Source organism: Cupressus sempervirens, chromosome 1 (genome assembly GCF_028749045.1).
Source record: "Cupressus sempervirens isolate cs-2001-9-10 chromosome 1, ASM2874904v1, whole genome shotgun sequence".
NCBI classification, from domain to species: domain Eukaryota; kingdom Viridiplantae; phylum Streptophyta; class Pinopsida; order Cupressales; family Cupressaceae; genus Cupressus; species Cupressus sempervirens.
In genome coordinates this window covers 448,637,964-448,658,813 of record NC_143118.1, presented here as the reverse complement: position 1 = coordinate 448,658,813, position 20,850 = coordinate 448,637,964, and the positions used below count along the sequence as shown (strand labels likewise).

The window sequence follows — 20,850 nt, the reverse complement described above, 5'->3', positions numbered from 1 at the left end:
GAAACTCTAAAATGTTTTCGAAAATACCAGTATTAATGGTAGTATTCAAAATAGCCCATAAAACGTGTTGTACGTACACACTATTATGATAAAAGATTTTTGCATGATTTTTAATAACTCCCCCTCCTACGTGCAATCTTGCAAATCTTTCCATCATTTATTTTGGATATTTCTGGTACTTCCCTAGATGCGATCTTGCAATAGGAAATTATTTATTGCTGTCAAAAAGTTTTTGCCAACGTGCCACATCCTCTCCACATTTTTAGTGACCACAGTCAGTAGCCGAATTAGCCTCCCTATACACATGAGTGATATATGTCTTGTTGAACTTGCTTAGGTCAAACTTTAATTCCTCAATTATATTTGCAATGGTCCATGAGGGCTTAGCATGACCATTGAGACAATTGATGATGTTTAATGAGTCCCCCTCTAGCCATAGGTTCTCAATCCTAGAATCCAGGGCCAGCTTGACAATGTGACTAGCAGCACTGGCTTTAGCGAAATGATTCATCTGATCTCTAAGCGGGCAGGAAAAGGCTGCAACTCCTCCCCCATGGCTATTCCTAATGATGCTTCCACTACCCGCAAGTCCTGGGTTCCCTTTAGAAGCCCCATCGAAATTGACCTTGAACCAATTTTCAAGGGGAAAAGACCACCTAGCCTCCTGTCTTTTCCTATCCATATCCATTTTTCTCTATCTGCTATTCCCTCCTTCCTCAATGTTACCATCCTTGGTGGTGGTGAAGTTCTTCTTCATTAGACCTTCAATTTTCTCGGCAATGACAAACTCAGGGGCCTCCCTATCTCTGAAGATTCAATTATTACTCTCTTTCCAAATGCTCCAACAGAAATGCAAAAGGGACCACGAGCCAATTAAATGAGAGATTAAGCCATTATGTGAGCTCCTCCATTGGCTAAAGAAATCTTGAATATTGGCCAGAGGACACCAGCTGATCCCAAAGTTCCTAGTGAGGAGGTTCCAAACTTTAGAGGAATAGGGACAATGGATAAATAAATGATTGACAAATTCCAGAGCCTACTTGCATAAACTACATCTGTTGGGGATAATTTGACCACGCTTAGCAAGATTGTCCAGAGTAAGGATCTTGTCTTGGAGTAGAAGCCGGAAAAATATATTTATTTTAGGGGTAAGACCAGGGATCCAAACTTTTTCCCAGATGGGTTTCTCCATTCTATCCCACAAAGAGAAGTATCCAGAGGCGACATAGTAATGGCCATTCAAGTTGCCTCCCCAAATGACTTCATCCTCCTTATTATTTATTGGAATAGCATTCAGAGTAATCATCAGGGGATTAAGACCTGGGGAAATCAAAGACAAGTCCTGTCATCCATTACATATTCTGTAATCACTGACTTTCAGACCATACCTTATTATGCATTGCTCTACCCATCTACCATAATTAGGGTGATCAATGAGAGGTCCCTGGCTAGTCCAGTTGTCCTACCAAAACAAGATTTTCTCACCTTTACCAACTTTCCATTTCACCTTGGACTTAGCCAAAGTCATAGCCTTTAGGACCCAATTCCATATGTAAGATCCTTGAGGGATATCAACCTCATGAAGCAAAAGGCTTAGTGATTGCCTACTCAAATACTTTTTAGTCATGATTTCCTTCCATTCTCCTGTACTCTGAAAAATGTGCCAGATTTGTTTGGCTAGAAGGGCATTGTTGAGATGTCTGATTTTTCTAATACCAAGGCCTCCATAACATTTGGGAAGGCAAACATGGTCCCAAGCAACTAAATGATATATTTTATGCTCTTCAACCCCTATCCAGAGAAAATCCCTCTTAATCTTCTCCATTCTGTCAGCATTCTTAGCCAGGATCCCAAAGAGACTTAAGGCATAAGTGAGGAGGTTTTGGAAAATAGATTTCACCAAAGTGCATTTGCCTGCCTAGCTGAGAGATGCACCTTTCTAGCCCACAAGTTTCTTAGTGAATCTACTATGATGCTATTCCAAAAAGATTCCGAGGGTTTGGAACCTAGAGGAATGTCAAGATAACTTGTAGAAAGGGTGCCAATACCACTTCTTAGTATACAAGCTATTTTCCTTTGTCTCTCCAGCGGAGTGTTGATGAAGTAAATAGAACTCTTGTCCCAGTTGATAGCTTGGCCAGATCCCCTAGTATAGGTATTAAGCAAGCCTTTGAACTCTCTAGCCTCCTAGACCGTGGCCTTGCCCCCCAGAATAGTATCATCCACAAATTGCTGGTTGGTGAAAGAAAGATGACCAGACGAAGGCTTGAGACCTTGCAAGCTCCGGTCTTGTCTTTTTCTTAAAATAAGTCTTCCCAGACAATCAGCCAAAATGATGAAGAGAACAGGGGAAAGAGGATCACCCTATCTCAACCCTCTTGAAGGGAAAAAGAAATTTGAAGGGGATCCATTAACCAAAATAGATAAGGAAGGGGAAGTAATGCACTGAGAGATGAGTTTACAAACTGGGAGTCAAAACCAAAAGCTTGAAGGACCGCCAACAAGATATTCCAATCCACCTTGTCATAAGCTTTGGAAATATCAAGCTTAAGCAGGAAACCTTCCCTCTTTCTAGCTTCAAGAGAGTGAATCACCTCATGCACCATGATAATAGAATCTAAATCTGTCTCCTTGGAATAAAACCAATTTGCTGAGGGGAGATGATCGGGTGAAGAACTCTGAGGAGCCTAGTAGTTAGAACCTTGGAAATGATTTTGTAGGAGTTACAAAGGCTAATGGGTCTAAACTTGTCCATCAAATCTGCCCCAGGGGATTTCAAAACGAGGACTAGAAACATAGCATTGAGTTCTTTCAGAAGGTTTCTGGCCCTGAAAAATTCTTGCACAGCCTTCACAGTGTCCCCTTTGACCACTTCCCAGTAAACTTGGAAGGAAAAAGTTGGGAAACCATCTGGGCTAGAGGCCTTATCACCCGATAGAGAAGTGACAGCTTGAAAAATTTCCTCCGAGGTAGGAATAACTTTCAGCATAGAGTTATGGCGGGCTTGCAAAATAGTAGGAATGGTAGACATAATATCCTTTTGATCGGGCCTCGAGAGAGTGTGATCTTTAGAAAGAAGGGATGAGAAAAATTGCACTACTTCATCCGCTATCTCATTGTCCTTAGATAATAAAGCCTGCCCTTTCTTGATACTGGAAATCCTGTTAACAACCCTATGTTTTAAAGTGGTTAAGTGGAAAAACCTAGTGTTTTGATCTCCTTCTTTAAGCCAATTAACTCTTGATCTCTGCTTCCAGAAGTGTTCTTCCTTGGTAATGATGTTATGAAGGTTAGAGAGAATAGTCCTTTCCTCCAACTAGTTCTGATCATTATATCCATCTTGTTGTATCACTTCCTAGATTGTGTGAAGTTGATTAGTCCTCTCATCCTTTTCTTGGAAAATGTGGCCAAAGTCCATTTTGTTCCATATCTTAATATTTCTTTTCACATTCTTCAATTTTTGGGCCACCCTGAACATTGTAGTATCCACCACCTCAATGTTCCACCATGAAGAAATCTTGGCTTCCAGTGTCGGATGAGAAATCCACATTTTCTCAAAATGGAAAGGGAAGGACTGTTTGAAAGAAAGGGGACAAACTGAGAGAGATGGAGGAGTGGTCTGATCCCAATCTAGGGAGAAGAGAAAGCCTGCAAGAGTGAGTTTGTAGCCAAACAAGGTAAATAAGGGCTCTATCAAGACGAACCTGGATACAATCCCTCCTAAATCTCCTGTTGGACCAAGTGAATCTGCCCCCCGTTAGATCAACATCCATTAAGGCCAATTTGTTAATGAAGTTTGAAAAGTCTAGCTTACTCTCTCAATCTAGGGCAATCCCTCCACTTTTGTCATCATCAGTTAGGGGGGAGTTGAAATCCCACATTATAATACCTTTTTTATGTTGTTTGAGTTGATAACCTCTGTGAGCTTAGCCTAGAAAGCCTTTCTCTCCCTTTTGGAATTGGGAGCGTACAGGTTTAAAATAAACCAAGATTCATTACTATGTATGTGGGACATCTTACATAGGAGGGCATTACTGCCATTATAGATAGTGAAAACCTGATAAGCCTTGCTATTGTAGAGGATCAACACCCCACCTGCAACTCCCTCTGTGTCTGTGGCCTCGCAACTCATGTTTTTGTTGAAGGAAATCTTGCCTACCACTTCTTTTCTCATTTTAGTTTCTTGAATCAGTAAAAAGTCAAGTCTTTGGTCTGTGATCATATTCCTAACTAGCTCCTATTTGTGAGCCCCATTTAGGCCCCTTATATTCCAAGAGATGATCTCCATTTCTTACCAGAGTATTCCTTGATGGTACTCTGGCTCTCGTCTGCCAAGTTCCTTCTGGCCTCTTCCTACAGTAACTGGTTCATTTTTTTCCTTCCTGGAGATTTTATTGAACTCCCAACATCAGCCTTAACTTTGCTTCTGGTTGTTGCTGGTGACAGAGGATGTTGTTCACAATTTTTCTTCTTTCTCTTAACCAAACTCCAATCATTGTTGCTATCTTGAGAACAACTATCAATCCACTCCTCCCATTGGGAGATCTTCTCTGGGGAAGAGTTGTTTATAAACTCTATGATCTTAGTCCCCAAGTCTTTGGATATTGCCCTGTTCGTCAAAGTCCCAATACTTCCCACCTGATCAAGCTCTTTACTGATAGCTTCCTTCGAGGGATCTGGTTCAGAGGTCCTTAGATTCTCCATACGGGGGATCTCCTACCTTCTAGCAATTTGCTCCTTCTCAGGTATCACATTATCTTCTACCACAACTATGGCCACAACAATTGGGCCATCCTTCAAAGGCTCATTAGGAGCATTAACATGGAGACTAACCTGAGACTCCAAAATAGGGTGGGAAGGGAAAATACCACTCTTATCGCCTTGGACTCCTTCCTGTATAGCCGAGATACTCTTAGCCTCCTTGCCATCCTGGTTCTCAGGATTCTTAGCAGATTTGCGTCTCCAAATCAATTTCTTCCTTCCCTTAATAGAGGTTCTAGTGGATTTGGAGTTCTACTTTGCTTTGACCAAGTTAGCAAGAGCCTGACTTTTCTAACTGTTCTGCTTAACAGCTTTTGGGCACTGATTAGCTTTATGGCCTAACTTCAAACAAAGGAAGCAGGCAAAAAACACAGTTTCATAGATCAATTTTGGAGCATGCACCCCAAGTTTTGAGTGGAAAGACACAGTTTCTAGCATGTTTGTTCCTTCTCTAACCCATATGCAAATGCATGGATAGTTGAGGTGTCTTTTGGAGGCAATGATAGGATCAATGGATAGTAGCTCTCCAAAAGACTTTGCTAGCCCCACAAACACATCTTCGTTCCAATATTCTAAAGGTAATTCAGGAAACCTAACCCAAACAAGGGCTTGAACAAAAAAAGAGTCATTCAAATTCAGCTTGGAAGACCACTTCTAGAGGACCAAAGTGGAGCAACCAATAGCCCATTGACCTTCACTGATAATGGAAGGAAGATCTTCCATGCAGGTGAACTCAAAAGACAAAAAACCCTTGGCCATGGCCGTGACCGAGACCTGACCTTTAAGAGCCCATTTCTTCTTAATAAAGTTCCTCACAACATCAATATTAGGCCTAGGCCCCAGAAATTTGTCAATCAATGTAGAAGCCACGGATCGAATGCTATGATCCACGATTTCGTCTGGGATGACAATGGCACAAGAACCTTTCTCCGATTCTAGAAGAATCTTAACAGGCGGGAAAGAAGACTTACCTGAGGGCTTGATTCCAAAAAAGGAAGACCATTTAGCTAGCTGACCACCTTTGGGACCCAAAGGAATCTTATTCGCTTCCTTGGAGGGAGCATCTGGGTCCCCATTAGCATTTTTTGACGGATCCCCTATACATGAACCCTAACCGTCCTCCTTTTGCAACCCGTGCTCTAGTCTAGGGATCTGATCCCGACAAACCAAAGGTATCCCACCCTTTTCAGAATTCAAATTTTGAGAGCCTCCTTGACCACCGCTTGCGCTTGCCATTTTTTTGATATGATTTGGTATGCAAGTTTATTTTGTTAAGAGAGTGATGTTACAATGCATTGATTATCTAATTAAGGTTGCAAAGGTTGGATACACTGATTAAGTCTAGAAGAAAAAGTAAGAAGAATTGAGTCTACCAAACTTGATCGAGTGGATAGTAGGTTTCGAGAAAAGTTAGTGCAAGCCGAGTAGACAATTAGTTGGAGCCGAGCAAAGTCAAAATTTAGTGTCAAGCCGAGTAAAGTTTAATTGATGTCGAGCATCAGTAAACTTTAGTGTTTGTCGAGTGATCTAGTTGATGTTGAGTGGAAGAACAATATGGAAGCCGAGTGACAACATATTGATGTCGAGTGCAAGTGTTCATGTTAAATGGTGGATTTGACGAATCTAAGCTAAGTATTTTGTTTTCTTGAATTTTGTGAAGCATGTAGAAGATAACTATGATGAGTTGGTGGCATAGAATTCATGGTAAACTATTTTGAGGTGAATTCAAAGAGGATTGAAGGAGCTGTTTCTAGAAGGGAATAAAATAAAAAGATGGGCAGATTCATTGAATCCTACCTAACCCTAAAACAGATAATAGAGGTTGAATGAAAAAGATCTTAATTTTCTATTTATAGAGATGGTTTCTCAAAAGAAAAGGTTGTCATGAGCAAGAACCTAAGGAAGACAAGAAGTCTAGGGTATTGCTTCATTCAGAGACCGAACAGAAGATATTTCTATTGGCAAGCAAAGCAAGAAGGCTTAAGGGTATGGATGCTTGAAGGGTGAACAAGCTATCAAAGATGAAGTGTGTAAAAGCCAAGTAGAATGGAGGACTGAAATATAGTACTGTAATTTGCAAAGTGAATTTGTAAGTTGTTATCAAATCAAGCCTTACTGCTACTTTCTAATCATTGTACCACTCTAGGGTAAATCATGTGGATTAAGGTTGACCTAATAGTCATTTGTAAATCCTTTAGCTAGGTGACATTCCAAGTGAATGATCTACAGTCCTCTAACAAGGCTCACTCCTAACAGGGTGATTGAAATCCTCTAACCAGGTCACATTTAACAATGTGTATTGTAACCTTTAACAGGGTTGGCCTTTCACAGGGCATCACTTCAAAAGAGTGAGAATGAGTAGCATGTTGCTGGTGGTTTTTCCCAAATTGGGTTTCCACATAAAATCATTGTGTCAAATGTGTTATTGGATCTATTATGTTTCATGCTTACATTTCTACAAAGTTGATTTGACAATAACCTACAAGTTTAAGTGATTGTATGATCTAATGGATGCATGCATGATGAATATGTTTTATGGATACAGGTTCACTAGGCTGTGAAAAGTTTTGTTTGTACATCTGGACCTTGGATAACTAATTCACCCCCCTCTTAGTTATTCTAAAGAATTCCAAAATTAGCTGCTAAGCTTGATAATGGAAAGCGATTAGTCAGGGCAAATGTTTCTTTGGAGATATCTTCAAGAAAAAGGATAAAATGGAGAAAATAAGAGACCTTCTCCAGAAGGCTATGGCTCATGTTGATGGCTCAGAAAGCACATTTTTAGAAGAAGAAGCTTGCAGGAGTTAGTAGAAGGACATACTTGCAAAAGAGTAGGTCTTCTGGAAGCAAATATCAATAATCCAATGGCTTATTAAGGGGGAGAGGAACATGATCTTCTTCCATAGGTTGACTTCCAAGCATAAGAAAAGGAATACTATTGTATCTATTGAGGACAATAATCATAACACCTTGGAAAATCTTGAGGATGTTGGAAGATAGGCGGCTAAAATCTTATAAAAGACTTATGTTAGTCAAAATACATATTTTAACCCTTAGAATAGAAGGAGGTTGATTAGCTCAATTCCTAGGGCTATTACAAAAGAAGATAATGAAAGCATGTAAGTTTGTTTACTAGGGAGGAGTTTAAATGGGTTGTGTTCTCCATGAAAGCATATAAGGCCCCTGGTCCTGATGGCTTTCCCCGAGCCTTCTTCAAGCACTTTTTGGAACTTATAAAAAAGGATCTCACTAGGTCTACTAGGGACTTCTTTAGGATAGGGAAGTTGCTCAAGAGGATCAATAACATGTTTATAGCTTTGGTTCCCAAGATTGCTGATTTGAAGACTAGCAGATTATAGACCAATTAGTTTGTGCAACGTGGTCTATAAAGTGCTCTCCAAGATTCTTGTCAAAAGAATCAAACCTTTCCTAGAAAGGTTCATAGGTAAGCTTCAAAAGGTTTTGTTCTAGGTCAAAAAATTCTAGAAATGGCGATAACCACTCATGAAGTTATGCATGCTATGGATAAAAGCAGGAATTTGGGTATGATCCTCAAGTTAGACATATCTAAATCTTATGATAAAGTAAACTTGGATTTTTTATATGAAGTCTTAGATGGAATTGGGTTCAAAAATAGTATTATCAGGTTGATTAGAACCATGATAGAGACTATGAATTTCTTGGTTCTGGTCAACGAAACCCCTTGTGAATCTTTTGGAGCGAGAAGAGGATTAAGGCAAGGGGACTCGATCTCCCCCTATCTTTTCATTATGGTTGTGGAGGTTCTGGGTAGATCCTTCACCAATTTGGCCAACTTTGGGAGTATTTGACACAAGGGAGGATGATAACTAGGGCCAAAGGCTCGCCTAATTACCATGCAACCTCACTAAGTTAACATAATCAAAGCAAATAACCAAGAGATAATGCTAGAAAGAGAGAAGCAACGTACCTTTATTTGATTCAACAACTTAATTCATACATGGCAGGTTGTTAGGCTTTCCCGGTTGTAGCCAAATACAAAGATTTAATTACAAAATAGATTCTTCATGCATCATGCATGATTTGTGATCTCCATACTCCAACTCTAACCTCCACCAAGCCTCTATATGCTCCTAAGACTCGACTCACTACTTATACTTGCCAAAATGAGTTACAAAAGATTCTAGATCTGCAATATACATGATTCCCAATGACTAATCCCACACATTAAATCCAATAGAAAAATTAAATACACAAGTAAGCTCTCAAAGAAGAACCAAACAGGCAATTCGATGAGCAAAGGAACCAAGCATCACCATACAGACACAGACAAGCATCACTGAGCATGCTCGGTGAACGAAGTAGAGAACAACTCGATGAATAGAGCAAAAGATCACTTGACAAACATATGTATCAATCCAAGTCAAGCCAATTCAATGAAAGAAGACAAAGAGAATCCACTAAATCAACAACAACAACAACTATCTAGCAAGTCCAAAGAAGTAACCAAGCACCTTCATGCCAAATGAGTAGGCACTAATACATTTAGGCCCAAATTGCAATGACAGTCCATCACAATTGCAACGGCCAATTGTTGGCCGACCAATAGTAGCACGAATTGGACCCCATCATATGGGCATCAAACTTTCATTGTCGCAAATTGTGATGACATGCTAGTCTATCGCAATTGGGATACCTAAAGCTGTCAAAATTTGGAAAAAAGAGAGGCGACGAGTACCTCTTCATGCTTGTAATTTGGATGACCAACCGTCACAATTACGATGACTGACATTTCCAGTCTATCATTTCACTTCTGACGGAGTTACTGCAGGCCTAAGGGGCATCCATCGAATTAGATGTTGCAATGGCAATGGGCTGCGACTGCAATGTTGTTCTTGTGAGAGCTATTGGATAGATGTCACAGTTGCAAGTGCAACGGTGTGTGAAGACAATGTTATCAGAGAGACGGATTTCTGTCAAGAAAGACTTCACAATTGTGATGACTCACTACATTATTAAAAAAAATGGTAGTTCTGGTATTCTATTGTTAGTTTCTACCATGGCAAAGAACTTTAGAAGTGTAGGCATCCAGACACGCCCTAAATCTTGTTTCGACCCATTGGCTAGGGACAAGCCTTGGATCAACATTTTAATATCTTTTAAAGCATGATTGAAGTCAATGAAACAATATGGATCGTATTGGAGATTCAAACAATGCCTAGCAATCAAAATTTAAAAAACAAAAGTGTGACTTGAGCCTTCAACAAAATAAGGACCACACTAGTGCAATGATCACATTGTTTGGATCACATTGTCTACCACTTGAACATACAAAATTTCTCAAATAAGGCCAAACATAACTTTTGTGTGTTTGTTTTGAATTAAACAATATATATTTAATACATAGATCAACTCTTGAACAACTTGACTCTAGTTTCTTTGCTTCATTCAACTTGTGAACAACTTGAATGGAAAAGATAAGTACAAGTTAGAAGCTAGAGAGCGCAAGCAACTCCAATTTTATAAAATGTTGAACAGAACAGGAAAGAAAATTCACCTTCATAAAATCTTCCTAGACTACGTAATCACGCTCTACACGAATGGTTGCCATACCAGCTTCTGTACAAATGTTACAAAGATCTGCTCCATTGAAGCCATGATAAAAGTTGAAATAATCTCAGCTATACAATAATTAATCAACAACAATTACCAACTCTAGAACATACTAGTGTAGTATAGGATAAAAACTCAAATATTTTGGATAAATTTCAAATTATTAAAGAAACAGAACAAGACCTCAACAAGCTTTACTACAGCTTCATCATCCATGTCTTTGTGTTTTGCAATCCTTGCAACATGTATTTTCATTACTTCTATTCTTGCTTGTTCATTTGAAGTGAAATCTCAATCTTTCTATCCAAACGACCAAGTCTAAGTAGGGATGGATCCGGAACATCAGGAAAATTTTTTGCCATGATCATTTTTACCTACATTTAATGTTAAAATTAACAAGAGTTTCAAATCATAGTGAAAAATACACTACCTTGAAGAATCTTAAATAAGTTAAATAACATAGTTTCTTGTTGAATGAATTTGATTGACAATTACATCAGCGCGAGCACCTTAAAACACAATACCTTTCCCAATTGATCAAAACCATCTAGTTGGTTAAGCAATTCCATTAAAGTTCTTTAAATTTCTCGATCAACACTTGTTCCTTCACGAAAATGGCATCCATTGATTGCATCAATTTCATCCATAAATATGATGCATGGCTGCAACAAAGCCCCACTATAACATTAAGCATTTCATTTATATTAATCAGAATACTTGTTAGTAGATTGCAATGTAATTACTAAGAGGAATAGGGTTGTAGGCATATAGAGAAATACTTTTTAGTGTCAATACCTTCAAATTCTTAGATGTGATGAGCTAATAATTCAACATACACGATGTTTTGAAATGAAAAATAAACTATTATTAATATAAACAAAATATTAGCATTAGTAATTATATTAACAAACACCAAAAATTAGTCTTTTGATTTTCAAATGAATAATAAGTCATACTTGGTGATCCTATGCATAACCAAACATTTCCCTGATCAACCTTGCACTTTAGCCAATATATTTATCTATTATAGCACTTGAAACCACTTGAAAAATAGTATTACAAAAAGAAGGCATTAACCAAACCTCAGGTAAAAGAAATAAGAAAGCTGGATTGCATAAAAGTAAGATGGATTAAAAAAAGGCTAAGCTACAACCTTAAGGAATTTGGCATCAATGTTACTAGCAATAGCTCTTGCTAATAGTGCATTTCCCATTCTAGGAGGGCCATATAGAAGTACTCCCTGAAATTGGAAAAAATTGAATCAACCTCTATGAAATAATTCCAACAAGAATAAATAAAACATGCAAGTTGAACTTTACATTAACAAGTAATTACGATGATTAATTTGCACCCCACACAAATTTTATCTTAGAAGGTTTGATTCCAACCCTAAGAAAGAGTTCATGATTCATTAAAGGAAGTTCAATATACTCTATCAGCTCCCTAATTTGATCTGCTAACCCTCCTATTGCTAAGTAGCTCACATTGCTAGGATCCTCATGTAGCATATTGTAAACAACAAGGTCCACTGCATCCAATATACACAAACAAAATGATTAGCCTTTTTCTAGAAAATCCCTTCAAAGATTATGATATAATTTGTGCTTATTAAAAACTTTCTGATATGAGATTCTAATGCTAGGTACCTCACAAGGAAGAGCTCTCATTATTGTAAGTTTTGTCATGTCAAGAACAACATGTGTGCCTGCAGTGAGCTTATTTTTATCTGCCTTATTCTGATACCAACAACATATCTTGGACCACTGCTAGCTTTCACAATTACTATACAAAGAAATATTCATAATCCCAAAATTAGAAAAACTAATTTACTTCAATAATACAAGCATCAACAGTTAAATATTAATTTGTTCAAAATCAAATATCTGCTAGAGATAGAATCATAGATTCATAGGTGATACATATATTAAAACAATAGTGAAATAAAGTATGATCCTACCACATCCAAATTCCCCTATTGGGAAAATTTGAGAAATGTAAGAATGTTTGAAGGGAATTTTTTGAAGTACCCTAAAAATTATGGGAACAATATTTCAAAATGGAAATAACAAGGATTAAGGATAGGAGCAAGAGATGAGGATGCATCCAAATGGGGGATAAGGAACTTGGAAAATAGATATGAGCATGTTTATTAAATTATATCTTTTTGTCACCTTTAAAACTACATTTATGCATTTGATTACATGTTGAACATGTAAATATCCTATAGAAAAATGTACGATATTGATGCAAAGTAATAAAGAAAAAACTATCTAATGGTCCTTGATTAATTTTCCAACTATAGTCATGCCAAAATATGTCATTTTTACAATATTAGATCAATTAGTCACCTTTCCAAAAATATTTGTGCATTTGATTGCATGTCAAATATGTAAATATCATGGATATTGAATGTGTGATATTGATATTAAGAAATCAAGGAAAAACTATCTAGTGGACCTCAATTACTTTTCTGATTGTACCCATGTTAAAACATGTCATACTTACTATACTATATCATCCAGTCACCTTTCCAAAACTATTTAAATAGTTTATTGCACGTCAAATATGTAAATTTCAAGACTATTGAGACAAAAAATGACAATCAAGGAAAAACTATCTAATGGTGATTGACCAATTTTCTAAGTCTAACCATGTATGACAGTGAACCAAGTACAAATCTAAGGAAACTGTTAAGTAGTAAACTAGTATGCTAGTATGTTTGTGTATGAAATTTGTCACCTTCAAAGGAGGATAAACTACCCGTATACACCAGTACATAAAATAAAATGAGAGATTAAGCATGAAACTATATATTTCTCTATTATGGAAAAAAATGTGTATCTACAGGACATAATTACACTTCAGTTGTTATTTGGAAGTGATAATAAATGGAAAAGGTTACATGGCAAAGATAAAAATTTAAAAGTTTCCCGATAATATTATTCAGCATATCACTACACTCAAAAGAAATAATGAGAACACTGTGAAACAATAGAATGCACAAGCACATGAATCATGATGTATTCATATACCCTGGAAGATTTGTTTCGCCCTTTAAGTCTACTACCTCCCAACATATCAAGTCAATTTTTATAACAAGATTCATTTAAAAATTAAAAATATATATCATGAATCAATGTATACTTTAGAATGACCTAATATCATTTGTTTCCACTATTTAGATTATTCTTCATGTCTCCCAATTTACAACAAAAGTTATCAAATGCAATCATTCAATGAGAAAATGGAAAATATATCAATAAGAGGAGGAAAGCCTAGTGACTCATACCTTTTCCCATCCTAGTGTCATAATTACAATGCAAGAGAAGACATGAGAAACTACCAATACAAGAATGAAGATATGTAGTTGATGGAGTCCATCTTTTGATATAAGAGGAACCTTCGCCTACATCAAAATAAGAAAGGACAAGATCATTTAATTTTCTTTCCATTAGAAAAATAGCTCCATGACCAATTGTAACCTCATCTATTGCCAAGCTCTGCTTTAATGGTGTTTCATGAGAAGCTATGAACATGAGCTTTCTATGTATTGAGAACATTTCAAACTCCCCAACACTACTATCAATTCTACAAGCAATTCAAAAGAAATCAAGATAAATACTTTAATTATGTTATTTACGTTGGATCATGCTTTCTAACATCTTTCTCTTATTTATTTGATGAATCATAGAATGTGATCCAAGATGTTGATGCAAAAATAACAACACAATCAAACATGATTGTAGATAAATAGAAACAATAGAATACCTTAAAGAGGAATAATTTGAGGCAATCCCATAGAAAGTCATTCTTTCGAATACTTCATACACTGCAACTAAATTTCATAAATCAATAAGTTTGACTATATCATCTTTCTAAATTGCCTGAAACCAAGAGATTCACACAATTAGTTGTCATGCAATCATAGGTTAATGTTGAGCTTCACTTGGTTTCGAGAATAGTTTAATATTCTCTACTAATCAAGGCCAACCACGTCAAGGTGGAAGCTCATTCCCCCCCCCCCCCCCCGCCCAACATCTAAATTCCCCATTAACATCTAAAATTCATTCATTCTATTAATAAAATGTAACATTTGTGAATTATCAAATTATAACATTTATTAACACATAAGTTTCATTAGAATATTCACATTAACATTAAAACATAAGATTCATTACAACATTCTCATGAACATTCAATAGAACATAAATAAAACATCTAGACATAAACATCAGTCCTTATCAAATAAGTTACATAAATAAATTACATAAGCTCACATGAATCATTTCTTTTTTGTGTTTTTATCCTTCCCTATGTTGTTGCAAAGGCATCATCGATATTTCTTCTCACATGTGGATATGCACTCACTATCCTTTGCAAAGGTGGGTCCTCTGCAATAACAAATAAAAGGGTTAAATTTTGAAAAGTTGAGACTTTAAAGATTTTAAAGAATATTGTAGTGCTCTTTACCTTGTCCAATCTCATCATCTTGTTTTCTAGCTTGGACCTCAATACGCTCATCAGGAACAACCTCTACATCCCCTACAACTGCAATACAAGATGTTATTCTTCATCCATCTCATCATCAGGATCACTGTCATCATCGACATCATCACCACCGCTATCTTCTTTGTCATCGCCACCGCCGTTGTCATCATCATCATCATCACCATCATCATCATCCTCCACCTTATCATTGCAATCAATAGAAGCATCATCATTGTGATCATGATCAATAGCAGCATCATTTTCTTCAGGAGCACCATCGACTAACTCACGATTGTGATCCACTTCTTCCTCTTCCTTGGTATCTTCTTCTTCCATCGCATTATACTTTATCACCCTTCCTCTTGGATCATGTCTACCAACAAATGAACAACTCGATTTATTTGGAACCTCTGAGTAAAATACCTGCTAACATTGGCTTGGAAGAATATAGGGCTCATCTCCAACTGGCTCAAACAACCTTGTATTAATAATTGGAAATCCATTCCCATGCTCAATAATAGTTCTATCAAGATCATTTTGATTGAGTCATAACTTGTACCATTTGACGACGAAGAGAACTAATTTGAAGCAATTAAAATCTCTTAGTTGTTTTGATTTGTATTCTTCTTGTCTTTAAGAAGTTACAACTCTTTCAAGGACAATAACTTTTGTCACCGCCTTCTCTTTGAAAGTTAGACAACAATCTAGTGATTGTATCCCTATTTTGATCAAATTCCCTTATATTATCTAACATAATCCTTCTTTATGGGAATAATTTATTCTTGTGCCCTTAATGAGTTGGTTGTGTATATCTACAAAAAATATTGGACATGTTGTACTTATGTTTATATCCACACATATGGTTTTGAAAGAAAAATTTGGTGTAATTAATGTGTATATCTGCAAAAATATTGGACATGTTGTACTTAATGTTTATATCTACAAATATGGTTTTGAAAGATAAAATTTGGTGTTATTAATGTGTATATTTGCAAAAATTATGGACATGTTGTACTCAATGTTTATATCTGCACATATGGTTTTGAAAGAAAATTTTGGTGTAATTAATGTGTATATTTGCAAAAATATTGGACATGTTGTACTTAATGTTTATATCTACACATATGGTTTTCAAAGAAAAATTTGGCGTAATTAATGTGTATATCTGCAAAAATGTTGGACATGTTGTACTTAATGTTTATATCTACACATATGGTTTTGAAAGAAAAAATTGGTGTATTTATGCCTCTTCATTTTGATTTTGTTCAAGGCAAGCCCATCAATGGTAATAGAAAACAAGAATAAATTTTCTAAGAGTTTATAATTGTTCGACAAAATTAATGTTCTACAAGAAAATGAGCCTCATGATTTTTGTTGCAGCTTCTTCTTGGATTACATTTTTTTTCTTTATTCAAAATTATTTTTAGGTGTTTCTTCACTTTTTATTATCTGATGATGGATTATCAAATATGATCCAAAATTCTTTATTGTCGCTTTTAGCTCTATATTGTCATGATAATTGATAATAAAGTGTAATGATAGATTCTCGTCATCATTAGTGATTTGTTTTTCTTTTCTCATTAAGTGTGAATCAAAACCTTTTTTCTTTCCTTCAACTCTTTATTAGTCTATTTAGTATGATCTAAATCTTTTTTCATTTCTTATAGCAAAGGCAAAACCATCATTTGACAGTCTGTATTTTGGGTTCTTGAACATGAGTTTCTTCCATACCAACTAGGGGTACACTATGTACAACCAAGCATTAGCGTCTTGCATGCTCCCTCTCTTCACCAACCCTGCATGGTCTTTTGGCCTCGCTGCCATAAGATACACAACATAGCAAGTCATGTAGAATCAAGGATCTAACTTCCTCGATATGAGTTGTTCATCTAGGTTGTTGCTAATAATGGTGGCCTCTTAATGGTTTCTATGAAGTGAACCATCCATGTTTCTAGATGATTGGTCGCAGGGAGTCCCATGACTATGCTTAGAAGGACTACATTGTAGTCTATGTGATTGATCATATAGCCTCAGGTCATGTCAACCTTTCTATCTCTTCTATTAGTAGGGGATATGGCAAGAAGGTATTTCTCTTGCACCAAGGTTTTTGCTTCTTGTTTGTGCTCCCTGTACCACCTGTCTTCTATGTCATGGGTTAATAAATGGAACTAATCTATAGGAGGTAGGTGAAAAACTTGCTCAATGTTGTCAGGGCGTAAGTCTAAGACCATCTCACTAGTGATGCATTTCACTACTTTCTCCTTGCATACATAGCAATGAGTGAGTGCCTTGATCAATTCTAAGGATTGTATAGACACTAGATGTGAATTTGTGTTTACCAACCCACTTAGGATCAATGGCAAGACCATCTTTAATCTCTCCCTCTATTTGTTGCATAAAACCAGGAACATGTTCCAATCTATGTGTCTTATCTCTATATCCTAGACCTCTGAATGCTTGTCTACAAACTGAGATTTCTTTGGTGCACCCCAAAACTTGAATGTGACTGATTATAGTGTGATCTTTGTTGCCATAGACGATGATGGGGATGCCATTTTAACCTATACATAAGGTAGATGTTAGTGTACCCTCATTAGAAGGTTGAAAAGATGCTACTAGACTAGCAAAAATTGACAAAATAGAAAAGAAATTGTCAAACATGGTCTAGGACTGAGTTCAATGCACTATCACACCTTGTGCACCAACCACACCTGCACAGGTGTGTAGGGTGCATCTTGCGGCTATGGTTCAATGGGTGTGGGCTACACAGTAGTGCTTGTGCACTATGTGCAATTTTGATATATTGCACTAGTATTTCCTTGGATGCTTCCAAATGGAAGAGCCACACATGTTGCACCTTGTGCACATGCGCAGGTTTTCCATATGCGCATGTGCGCATAAGGCTTTACCTTGTGTTTTGAGAGTAGAGGATGCACAATTCCAAGGGTGTGAAGGTGCGGTCTTCTAAAGTTGGATGAATGTAAATTATCAAATGAGAGGGTGGGTCTGCCTATTCATAGGTGTACATGGTTTAGAGGTGTCACGATTTGATTGGATGTTATTTCATACTCAGTTTATGTATTCAATGAGCTACTTGATACTAAGTTATTTCATGTGTTTATGTTTATCCCTTCGATGATGAAGCTTGTAAGTTCATATATTGATTTCAGTTATTTCATGATGATAGTTAGATGGATGATTTATATGCAGTTTCTATGGATACTTACCCCATACTTGCATGTGTATGGTGTACATGTATGTTTTACTTTATGTTTGACATTTTTGATGTGGTTGAGGGAGGGAGTCATAGTTGCCTGCTAGTCAGGATCTACGCGATGCACCACTCCCCACCATTGCCTATTTAGTTTATATATATGTATATGTACATGTTTGACTTTTATGCAGATTACAGGTACCAGACATTGACTTCCTTGAATTGCTAGGATGAGCGTGCCCCATCACAACATCTCAATGGTAAAGAGCAGAGATAGTTCTTGAGTCCAAATGCTAACCTTAAGCCAATTGTCCTAGAAAATAGGACAAGTGTCTAAGTTATTTACCCTTCTGGATTCGTCAAGTGACGTGAATTCAAGATTTTGACCCTTGAGCTTGAATTTGTGCTTTGTCTTTCAATTGGGTTTTCTTATTTGGATTTGTGGGTCTGCTATGACTTTTAGTTATAATTAAATCAAATAAAAAGATTATAAATGATTTAATTTAATAAAAAAATTACAAAGAAAAATCAATATTTAATTATATTTAATTAATTGAGAAATTAATTAAATACAAGAATTAAATTTAAAATATTTAATTAAAGTTCTAATTTTGGTGTAATTATATTTAAGTAATTTATTAATAATTAATTTAGGAGTTTCATTTTAATAATAAACTCTAAATATTCTTATTAGTTAAATTAATAAATATACTATTAATGGCATCTTGTGATTTAATAAAGGAGAGAAGATAAATTTAATAAAGTTTATTTTAATTAAAATGCAAAAAAGTTTGCACATGAAATTAAAATAAATTAAAATAATAATAAAAAGGGTTTGCGTGTTTGCAAAATTGAAAAGCTAAAAGAAGAAAGCTCTTTATTAAGAAATTAGAGTTCATTTCTCCACATACAGATTTGGAGGAGAAAATTTCAAGAAAGAGGGTTTTCGAGAAGACGAAAATTCTTGCAACTTCTGAGTATTCGTCTGGTTAGATCAAGGTAGGATCTTGTTGAGATTTTCACAATAGTTTCCCTTCGAATTTCCTCTATCTTGTTCATGTTTGTTATGGATATATTTTTAGAAATAGTTCTGGTTGAAAACCTTGTTTTTAAATTCACCGTCCTTCGTTATTGATAACATTTGTGAATGAAATCAAATTGGAAACCCTTGTTTGAGAAATCTTGTTATTCGTAATTGGATTGTTTTAGAGAATTATGAATCGAGACAAGGTTTGGAAAAGAAAAGCATAATTTAATTTAACAAATTTGATAGCTTGTAATTGTTTCCCCATCAGATCTATATTGGGATCTGTTAAAAAAAAATTTATATAAAATTATATATTAAAATGGCAATTTTATTTTACCCAAAAAAATTAGACTTTTGTATGTGTTTGAGGGGAGATTTTGGATCCTAGTATTTTTAGCAATTTTTATATTAAAAAATCAAATTATATATAATAAGGTTTGAAGGGGAGTGGGGGCCACCATATCCCCAACCGCACCTTGCGGCTACGTATAGTAGATCACACAACAACTCATTGTTGTCGTAAGGCAGTACATTGTTGTTGTTGTAGCGCTACCATGGCTAATTAAAGTCGGCCTACAAGCCTTAAAAACACATGCGATCTTTTCTTAAATAAATTTTTTTAATATAATTTTTTTAATTAGTTTAATTGATATTATTATTATTAAATATTAATTTGTTATTATATTACTAAATTAGTAATTATTGATATTAATAAATTAATATTATTTTATTAATAATTTAATAGTTATTATTATAATAATTTAATTATTATTATCTAATTTTAATAATATTTATTAAAAGATTTGGTTATAAGGTCATCGTTAATTTGTAATATAACTCAATTTTAATTTGGGGGGCTTATCTAATGAAGTTTGGTTTTTAATTAATTGATAGTTCATTATTATATTTAAAAAATGGGTTTTTATATTTAGATGACTTTTAATGAATTGTTGAGTCTTTTGAGATTCTCATGAACTCGAAAACCTTAGCAAATGTGACACTTGAAAAAATGAAAACTTGAACCCTGTTTTTTGTAAATTGAAACCTTTATGTTTTCAAACAAATGATTTATGAAGATACATTTAATGTGATGTATGGTTTATTTTGAGTTAGGATTTGGGTTTGACTTAGTAGGTTGACCAGTTTTGGATGTTTGCCAGAGGCCTAGGAGTTATTGCTTTATGATGTTATATGTGATGTCGTGGTTATGTGATTTGATCTTTGAGTTATGCATCAGTGGTTATATTGTGATTTCCAGTTGCTTGTATAGGATTGAGGTGATTAGTGTGATTTTTCTTGGTGTAACATATGAAGTTTCAATCAATGATCTTTTGGTGCTTTCCAGTTGCTTGTATAGGACTAAGGTGAATATTGTGACTTTCTTGGTGTAACTTACGAGTTTTCGATCAGTTATCTTTTCGTGCTTTCCAGTTGCTTGTATAAGACTGAGGTGAATATTGTGATTTTATGAGTTATACTTTTAATGAGCTTAGGGTAGGTTATCTATGTGTATGTTGGGAAGTGGTTTGTAATGGAGGTCGGAGCCCTAAAGACGTTGCTTGGGTAACTCATTATAGGCTGATTTAATAAGTGATAATATTTCATTAAATTGGTTTAAAAATGAATTAATAAGAGTCATTGTTTTACCTTGCCCATGCCTCGAGTGCTAGTATAGGCTAGGATGGAAGTAGAGAAGATGCTTGGTTATGACCTTGCCTCGTTAGTATGCCTTGTTTGTATGAAAGGACACTAATACCACATAGAGTCA

The 20,850-nt window shown here is 35.7% G+C and overlaps 1 pseudogene; it reads right to left on the bottom strand.

Annotated features, from left to right (window-relative positions):
- Positions 1-10,228: 10,228 nt before the first annotated feature.
- The window catches only part of LOC149578239 (26S proteasome regulatory subunit 10B homolog A-like), a 31,962-nt pseudogene continuing 21,340 nt past the window's right edge, over positions 10,229-20,850 (bottom strand).